Source organism: Lactuca sativa, chromosome 2 (genome assembly GCF_002870075.4).
Source record: "Lactuca sativa cultivar Salinas chromosome 2, Lsat_Salinas_v11, whole genome shotgun sequence".
In the NCBI taxonomy this organism is placed as follows: Eukaryota; Viridiplantae; Streptophyta; class Magnoliopsida; order Asterales; family Asteraceae; genus Lactuca; species Lactuca sativa.
Window position 1 is genome coordinate 61,020,896 of NC_056624.2, and position 10,464 is coordinate 61,031,359.

Genomic DNA, 10,464 nt, shown 5'->3' on the forward strand with positions numbered 1-10,464 from the left:
TACATTTGTTTTCAAATTCATTACATCAATAAATATTGTTCCAAACATCAGGGAATCCATAAAACGCCTAAGAGAGAGTACATGTCGCGTCATCAAGCCTTGCCCTTGCCCTTAGGCTCAGATGTACCTGAAACAAATCCACAAACTATAAGCTAATGCTTAGTGAGTTCCCCAGAGCATGCCCCACACAATCCACATAATCACATAATCATATTAGCTATAAAAGCTACATAAACCACATAAGCCATGCACACAAACATATAAGGATGTCCTGGGCTCCTCCCAAGGTCTTATACCTACATGTCATGGGCTTCCCCTATGGTCTCTACTACTTGCCATGAGCTCCCCCACATGGTCTTTACCTAGTAATGCCACGGGCTCCTCCACATGGTCTTATATCCAACTGCCACAGGCTCCCCTCAGGATCTTCCATGCAAATAATGTAATAGTCGACTAGCATATCATATATCATAGAAATATCTATCATACTACATAACTCATTCATAAACATATAAGGATGCCATGGACTCCCTCTAGGGTCTTACTCCTATGTGCCATTGGCTCCCCTACATAGTCTTATATCCAACTTCCACGGGCTCCCCCCAGGGGTCTTCACATATCTAGTCAACAAGTACTAGCACATTATCATATATATGCATACCATACATATCAGTAGTGAATCCATAGTAAAAACTACAACTAACTAAATGGGTCGGCCTTGGCGCCTTAGACCTATTGGTATGGTGAAGAGACTCACCTTTGTCTGCTGAATCAGAAAGATAGTCTCCTAATAGTCCGTAACCACCCGTGCTGAACAATAATACCATTACTAAAGCTTAGGACTGAACATAATCCAATTGAGGAACCCAAACCCCAAGTCCTTTCACAATGGCCCGAAAAGCCTTCCTTTGCTAATGGGCCCAAATTCCATGACCAAAATCATTAATGGGCCTCATGGCCTAATTAAGCCCAACCATAGTATCCATGGCCCAAAACAGATAAATTGGCCCACTAACTCAAAATGTGACCATATTAATGACTAATTAAGGCCCAAACGCTTACAAGCCAAAACAAGTCCGAGCTCATCTGAAGTGTGTACGCCCTGCGTATCACCCTGGTACGCGCAGCGTACTGAGTCCCTGAGTTGTATGCGCTGCGTACTCTAAGTTACGCCCAACGTACAGACAAATTAAGCACTTTTTTTCATTAAGTTCTTAATACTCGATGTCCTAACATCCAAAATCAGATCTGAGCACATTAAGACGTCTTAGGGCATAAAGTTGGCAACTTTCTGCCCTTGCATGTTATATGGGACTTAAAAATCTTCATTCTTCACATTAGGACTTCATATTAAGCTTCAAACTCATGCATGGAGTCTAGATACTCTTCAAGCTAATGCATCTAGCATGCTCACAAAGTTCAGATCTAACCATTTCAGTCTCTGGCGTTGCTCAACTCTCAAGAGAAGGTCCAAAACCAACTAAAGGGACAAAATAGAAAACCTTAGCAAGATCTAATGAATAAGATGGAAAGACAAAGGTTTATACCTCCAGAAGCTCTTCAAGGTGAATTAGATGCAGATTCATGAAGCCCAATGCCACTCCATGCTTCCTTAGCAACTCCTTCTTCTTGAATGGACACTAAAATGGCCACAAATACACTCCTTAAGCTCAAAAACACTCTCACAAGGTATCTCTGGTGTAGCAGGGCGAAATAAGACTATGGAGGTCGCCTAGGGTTTGGTCCAAGAGGCTTAAAGGTGTTTAAATAGGTGTCAAGTCTGAGAATTAGGGTTTTGGCCCTCTGCCGCGTATGCCCGACGTACCTATACGTACGCCCTACGTATGCGACCACCCTCCGCGATCATGCATCCTTAGTACGCTAAGAGTACTCCTGAAGTACACCTCGCGTACTAAGGGACCTTTTGTGCCATCGGTTCCTTCTTCAAGGGTCTAAAGAGTAATACCTGGTTAAGAGTGTTACATTCGCCCAACACCCCGGGGCCTAAAGATACTCACCTCATTCCATCGCCTTGCAGGGAACCAATCAACGTCACTCTCAACACTAACTGGGGATAAAAATGCCATAATTTTACCACACACAATCCCTTTCACAGAACAAGCTACCACCAATGCAAAGTCTGACAAAAGCACAGTCGCACACGACCCAAGAATAGAATAACCAGTCGAACTCTTGATCCAATTCGAAGGCTATATCTATGACATCCCTATTTTTATGGCCACAAAAGACCGATTTCGTTTATGATTTTATAATAAAATCAAAGTAATCTTTCAAAGAAAAGTGTTGCAGAATTTGTTCCTAAAACAAAATATGATAAAAATTTATCGAAGCATTTCTTAAAGAAATGTATTTTCATTACATTAAAAATCTCGGGATGTCATCGTCAATACAAATCAAAAGCATAAACAAAACATCATAGGCCACAAAACAAAATTGGCCTCAAAACAATATAGGCCTTACAACATTCTATTTATTTTATATTGGCCTATAAATCCATAATGTCTCGCCAGATCATCCGACTATGCTTTTGCCACTACCTGTAATACAAGAAATTGAGTGGGTCAGGCTAGGGAGCCTGGTGAGCATATAGGATTTTCAACCCACAATAATAAGTTCCTTATTAATTTTCATCAAATCATTAACCCGATTACCCATTCCCGTTATCCTCACTTTACGTCCCTAAGCCATCTATTCTAAGGGACCTAGCCTAAGGATTTTTCTTCGGGGTGAAAACACTGCTTAGGGGATTCCTCAGCAATATCTGTCAAATAAGGCAACCATGGGGGTGGAGTACATCTGGTGAAAACTTAGTTCAAAAACACCTACAGGTTGCGAGCCTACTAGCATTCCACTGGAGTGCCTAGAATAGTCTGCGGTTGTCATCTATACTCCGCCAGATGACTAGATCATCGTAAAAATCGAGGCCTCTCATCATTTTATTTCATCACACACCAACTATTTCATCCACCCATAATTTTACCCAACATATTTGTAGATATAAAATACATATACTATTCAGATATGAAAACGAAGTTTAAATCTTTCATACATCATAGATCTCAAGTATAAATTATTGATATATAAGGGTTAGATCTGAAGTGAGAAAGTCTAGATCTGAAGGAAAAAGTTCAGATCTGGAAGAAAAAGTTTAGATCTGGAAGAAAAAGTTTAGATCTGAAGGAAAAACTTTACATCTGAAGGAAAAACTTTAGATCTGAAGGAAAAACTTTAGATCTAAAGGAAAAAGTTCATATGTGAAAAGAAAGAGGTTCAGATCTTTCATCCAGCGTAGATCTCAAGTAAATAGATAATATATATACACATAACATGCAATTTATATAAAATACTTCATATCTACATGTAAGATGAAAGTGACTATACACTCACCTGATGAGGTGGTGATTCCAACTTGGACATCGCTTCGCTTCGACAAAACCAGGAGGTTTGCTTGAAAACCGAGCTCTGTGGAGACAGAGTTTCGAGTCAAAAAACTCTTTTTCTTGGAGCCTTTGGGTGCTCCGGAACTCGCTTCTAGCACTTAGGAAGTACTAGGGAATGGAAGAGAGGTTTTGGGGGTAATGGGAGAGAAAGAGTATGAAAGGTGTGAGTTTTGGGGGTTATTTACGCCTCTATTTATAGATTGTCTGGGCCGATTCGTGTCCTAAAAAAGGGTGCTCGCGTCGTGAGCCTTGTGTATGCTCCAAAGCGAAGTCTGGTGCTAACACGTGGCGTCGGACGCAGGTAAAACAACAAATCTTTAAAAATTCATATCTTTCGCATATGAACTCCGTTTTTGACGTTCTTTATATCCACGTGTAGGTAAAGACAAGATCCAAAACTTTTCTTCTGTCATCTAATTCTCAACCGATTTTAAATTTAACAGTATGAGAAGATTATACTGTTAAATGACTACGTAAAATTCATAACTTCTACATACGGACTCCGTTTTCGTCTGTCTTTTTATCATTCAGCTCCTATTAATGAGATATTCAATTCTCATTTAATTTGCATTGGCTAAAAATCCATTGATCTAAAATTCGAATTTCGGGTTGTGTACTGCTATGCCAAATCTTAGAAAAATCATAACTTCCTCATACGATGTCAGATTTGTGCGTTCTTTTTATGCACGCTCTCGGTTTAACGTATACTACAACTTTCATTTAGATTGCTAAGGCTGAAAAGTATTCTATCGTAAATTCACTATTTACGTCACGCAGTGTCGTTCCGGTTTTGTCGCGAAACTTCGACGGGTCATAACTTCTTCGTTATATATCAGATTCCAGCGTTCTTTATATCTCCAAAATCCTTGTCATGACCACCATAACTTTCTTCATAGATATCGGGTTTATCTAACATTTTGTTTTTGCCACTTATTTTTATTATATCTTTACTAACAAGTATATAATCACATAAAATCACATAATTCACATAATATTCAAGTAATTCATCTTTATTACTTTAAAATAGGTTACAACGGTTGACCTAGACTATTACATCATTGTTAATGCTTAGCCTAGAAACACGGACGTTACAATATCCCAAAAGAACCATGCATATAATTCGAACCAAGTGCTCCAATGCTCTCTTGCCCAGCTCACATATGCCCCTTGCGACAATACATATATATATATATATATATATATATATATATATATATATATATATATATATATATATATATATATATATATATACCACAATGCACATCCTTAGGGAACCCATAACCTCATCCAAAAAAGGGAAGAAATATCACAGTTTAATCAAAACAACGCCTCAAGTAATAACATAAGACATCCTCATGATCGGTCGAAACAAGATCCCATAAATGATTGAGACTGAACAGATTCCACCAATACAAAACTATCTCGAGAAGACTTCCAAGGTGATCCTCAATGTTACCAGGACCTGAGTCTTCTATGAACCAAAATTCCACTCCACCATTGAGGTTAAACATACCTAAAGACCAAAGGAACATAGAACATATTGAACTTGAAGATAGGTTGACCCGTCCATTGAAATTGAACTGTCACAACTTGAACCTTCGTAGGACCTCAGTTGAATGATGAATGAAAAGACCAACGATCAAGACTGCACAAACTCAATAACCCAATACACCGCTTGCGCAATACCCCTATGAATCATTCTTCCAACACCACAAACTCAAACAGATCAATGATCCTCCGGGAAGAATACCTAGTTCTACCCACTTAGTGTTAGAACTACCACCCACTGGTGCTAAAACCAAACTATAACTCAAACCGGCTTAACCAGGTACAACCATCTCTGACCCCGGGAATGAATAATACACCCAGGATGATCTTCCAGATACGGATCAAACAAATCCCAAGAGAATCTGGAATTTCAACTAAAGATCTCCAAAATTCCCAATCATGACCACTTAACATTAAGGATTCTTTACAAGAGCATAAACCAATACCTACTTAAGATCCAAAACATACACTCCTTGTCTACATTTCCCACTGCCAATCCAATACCTGACTTGTCTATATCCCAAAAACAAATACCCTTTATCACATCACCAACATCCATACCACACAAACCCACCTGCACACTACCGCGCTAACATTATGTCTCCAAACACCATGACCAACAGTCCCCATGTTGGGTTTATATCCCAACACTAAAATTCACAAGCCTGATCACTCCTCTGCCGAACCCGGAAGACTGAAAGGGTAGAATTGTTTCCATTGATAGCGACATACCAAAGCTCACACTGCCATCAGCTGCTGAAGAACTCTCCATAACTCCAGTCACCTACTTCATGAATACAATCACATGCAACAAAGCTCAGATAATCCTTCGATTAAAAGACTCATCCCTACAACGGTTAGACTCAAACGAGAGGTACGCAATAAGGTCAAATCCATTACTCTGAGATTATCCAACCTTTTTCACATGTGACTTAACATATTCAATTAGTAGCTAACTCACATCACTTAAGAGTCCCACAAAGCACAAAGGAAGCAACATTCATATAGTGGAGTCGACGAGCACTAAAATACAATAAAATCAGGTAGATCCTCATACAACATTTTCGATCTCTATCTCCCAGCATCTCGGATACACCTTCATCCTATCCTCACTCTCTCAAGAGTGACTAACCATTCCACATGCTATCCGGACATGATCTGCACCCACTCATGAAACTTCCACCAACGTTGCAGCACTCGTGTATGCTAATCATATCTAACACTTGATCCTATAGACAATCAAAAACTTAATCCTACCCTAAGCCCTTCATCAAACAAGAACAGGAAATAATGCTAAACCAAACATTCTCAGGCTATAGAATCTTAGTTATGTACAACTATGATGCATACACTAAGAAACTATAGTAATGATGTTGATATGTGCATAATTAGTTAATTATTTAACATATATTCTTAGTTATTTTTGGTTAATTATGAGAATAATTTGGACAAAAGGTACTTAAAATGCTTTGAATTGTGTTTTCAGCCAAAAGATATGCTTGGATGTAAAAAGGAGAAAAGGAAAGCAAGAGAAGATTAAGGGGTGCCAAGAATGACCTACTCGGCGAGTACCTCGGCCCTACTCGGCGAGTACACGATGAGATTCTAGAAGATATGTACGACTGCTAACCTGAAGACGGATAAGTATTGACCTACTCGGCGAGTTGATTCTGCTACTCGCCGAGTAGCCTCTGTTTTGAGATATCTTTATAAGACGAATCCTGATCACTTGGGATATAACTTCTGGCGAATTTTGGAGAATTACCTGCGACAAAAAGATTCAGAAGGCATTGAAGAACCCTAAGCTTCAAGAGTTGGAAGAATTCAAGCAATTAGGTCAATTCTACCACTTAGACTTAGGAATTAAACATGTTTGCTTTCTTAAACTTTGTTTCTTTGTTTGTTTCTACTGCAACTATGAGCTAAACTCGTTTTTGTTTCTGTTTGGGGAATACCAAAGAACTCCTATGGTTTAATTATTGAATTTTGTTTAATTGTCTATTGGTGATTTGTTAAATTAAGTTTGTTAAAGAACCTTATGTGTTAATCACTACTATTTTCTGTTAATTGGAAGGCAATTAGGTTGCATGAACATCACTTAATTGTTAACCTCATATGTCTATGTGAATGCTAAAACGTATGCTTGGAAGTAATGATTATGAAACTAAGATTAATAAGAAAATAGGAAGATTAATGTGTGAGCTTGTTGAGAAACCACCAACAAGAGGTTAATTGAATTGATAACTTAATTGACCATTACAAATCTTATTTAACCCAAATAATTAATCTAGGGAATTAATTAGTTTAAACACTTGATCAACGCTTAAATTAGTTAATTGTCTAAGGGTTAGGAGTAATGAACATGAACCTAACTATTATCATTGGTAACCAATAGCAATTAATCTATCTTAACTTAAATAACCATAGGAGTGAATTGGTTGAACCTAAATAGAAACATCTTTATCAAATTTGGTGAATAGTTGTTGCTTTAGTTAATTAGTTAAATTTAATTTGTTAAGTTTCTAGTCTTGCAAAACTAGAGAAAAACCATTTACTTTTATTATTTATTTTAGTTAAAATTAGCTATTAGTTTAATTTCCGTTCCCTGAGTTCGATACCTTACTTATCAATCTATACCACTTAAAGACAGGTTCACTGCCTTTGTGTGCTCAAATTATTAATAAAAAGTAGGGATAAAACTAGTTGAATTTACACACATCAAGTTTTTGGCGCCGTTGCCGGGGAATGGTTCTAAATAATTAAGCTAATTCCTAATTTTTTCGATCCTTTGTGTGAGTTTACTTGCATAAAGTTCATTTATTGCAGTTTAGTAAATAGCAATTAGGTTTTAGTATCTGTTTTAGTTAGATTTAAAACTTAGAAATTTTTTTTTTGAAAAATCACTGCTACTCGCCGAGTGCACTCGCGACTACTCGGCGAGTAACAGCTCATTTAGAATTTTTTTTCTTTTAGTTGTTTGCAAATTTTTTTTTGTTCTTTTTACGCTTTTATTTGATTAATTTCAGGACTTTCATGACCAGAGGAGCAAACACACCACTGGTACCCCCGTTTGAAGACCCCGAATCCGAATTGAAAAGAAACAAAGGGAAGGACGTGGAGAGTTCAAGCACACCAAAGAAATCACCATTGTCCAACTTGAAGACTGTTTTCGGAAAAAAAAAAGAGCAGCAAATCCGGAGCTTCAAGCGCTTCCTTAATAATTGAAGAGCCAATTCAAGAAGAAATTAGATACGAAACCGAGGAAGAAGACGAGGCAACTTACGAGCAAGACACCGAAGAGGAGGAAGAATTAGCATTCACTATGGCTAACATTGATGAAATTCCCATGGGAGAATGGAAGAAGAGGATGCGCGACGACCATGGCCCGGGACTTGTGCAACCCGCAATTCCCGCAACTGCCACCTTTGAACTAAAAGGTCATATCCTAGCTTCACTCAAGGAGATACCTTTCCACGGGAAAGATCATGAAGACGCCTACAAACATTTGGATGAAGTAAATGATGTTGCTGATTACTTCAACATTCCAAATGTTACCCGCGAAACTCAGCTGCTTAGGATGCTTCCAGTAACCTTCAAGGGTGCTGCTAAAGACTGGCTCAAATCACTTCCTCCTGGGTCAGTCACTACTTGGGCCAGAATGAAGGAAGAATTTATAGATCACTTTTGCCCACCATCAAAAATAGCCAAGCTCAAGAAGGCCATTGCAAATTTTGAACAACAAGCTGGAGAGTCGTTGTATGAAGCATGGGAGAGGTACAAAAGTCTACTACGAAATTGCCCACACCATGATCTAAATAGCCAACAAGAAGTGTCCATCTTTTATGATGGAGTCAATGTTACGACCCGGCAGCTGCTAGACTCACAGGGCCCACTTACGAAGAAGCCACCCCCGGTAATCAAAGAATTAATTGAAGAATTCTCTAAACACTCTAGAGAATACCACAACCCAAGGAATGATGTCACGAGGGGAGCCGCATATGCTGCTACTGAAGATTTATCCGCAGTCATGGCCATGTTAAAAACCATGGATAGAAGAATGGATAAAATGGATCAAACGATCCATGCCATACGGGTGGGTTGCGAGAATTGCAATGGACCTCACCTCACTAGAGATTGTGATTTGGATGAGCACGGCAACAAAAAGGCACAAGCATGCTATTCGAGCGGTGACCGATATGATGAAGACTGGCGAAGACAGAAGAAGGAGTGGTTGCCTTATGAAGAGTACAAGAAGGCCAAGGAGGAGAAGTATAGGCAAAAAGGGAGAGGATTCTACCAAAAAGAGGAGCCGGTGCAAGAGAAGAAGCCAAGCTTGGAAGAGATGCTAACTAAATTTGTGGCTGCTTCCGAGAAAAGACACAGTGACCACGATGCTGCTATCCAAGAAACAAGAACAATGCTCAGGAATCAGCAAGCATCCATCCATAATATAGAAACTCAGCTTGGGCAACTCGCTCAACAAATAAACCAAAGGTCACCGGGTGAACTTCCTAGCAAAACCGAGAACAACCCACGAGGCGCGCAAGTGAACATTATTACCACAAGAAGTGGGAAGGTTATTACTCCCCTGGCCCCCATTCGTACTGAAGAGAATAAGGACTCACAGAAGGAAGAAACGGAAGCACAAGCTGAGAACCAACATTCACAATCTGAGAGATCTACTCGCCGAGTAGGACCGATGTACTCGGCGAGTACATCTGAAAAACCGCATGATCAGCCACCCGTCAAACCTTACCAGCCTCCAATGCCGTACCCAGCCCGAGCCAAGAAGGAGAAGCAGGAAGAGGAGTATCAGAAATTCCTTGATCATATTAAAACTCTTCAAATAAACATTCCTTTCATCGAAGCCGTCATGCAAATGCCCAAGTACGCAAAGTTCCTTAAGGAACTCCTCACTAATAGAAGAAAGATGGAAGAGGTGCAGAAAGTAGTATTGAATGAGAATTGCTCCGCAGCCATGCTAAACAAACTACCAAAGAAGAAGGGTGATCCGGGGAGCTTAACTTTACCTTGCCAATTTGGCAACTTGGCAGCAATTCATGCTTTAGCTGATTCGGGAGCGAGTGTAAACCTTATGCCATACTCGTTCTTCAAAAAGCTGGACCTCCCAGAGCCAAAGCCAATTCGGATGGCAATTCATTTAGCAAACAAGACGGTTACTTTCCCAAGAGGCATATGTGAAGATCTATTAGTGAAAGTAGACAAGTTTGTCTTCCCGGCTGACTTCATCATTCTTGACATGGAGGCGGATCCGCAAGTACCAATCATCCTTGGAAGACCCTTCCTCAACACCGCTAGCGCCATCGTAGACATGAGAGACTCAAAGCTCACATTGCGAGTTGGGGATGACTCAGTAACATTCGGGGTAGACCAAGCCATGAAGTACTCAAGGAGTAGTGACGACACGGCGTTCTCAATCGACATGCTTGAC

At 39.5% G+C, this 10,464-nt stretch overlaps 1 non-coding gene across 1 annotated transcript; it reads right to left on the reverse strand.

The window, feature by feature from the left end:
• Positions 1–8,718: 8,718 nt before the first annotated feature.
• Positions 8,719–8,825, reverse strand: LOC128132546 (small nucleolar RNA R71). The gene has a single exon (XR_008230590.1). It is a non-coding gene; the product is annotated as a small nucleolar RNA R71 (small nucleolar RNA).
• Positions 8,826–10,464: the final 1,639 nt, after the last annotated feature.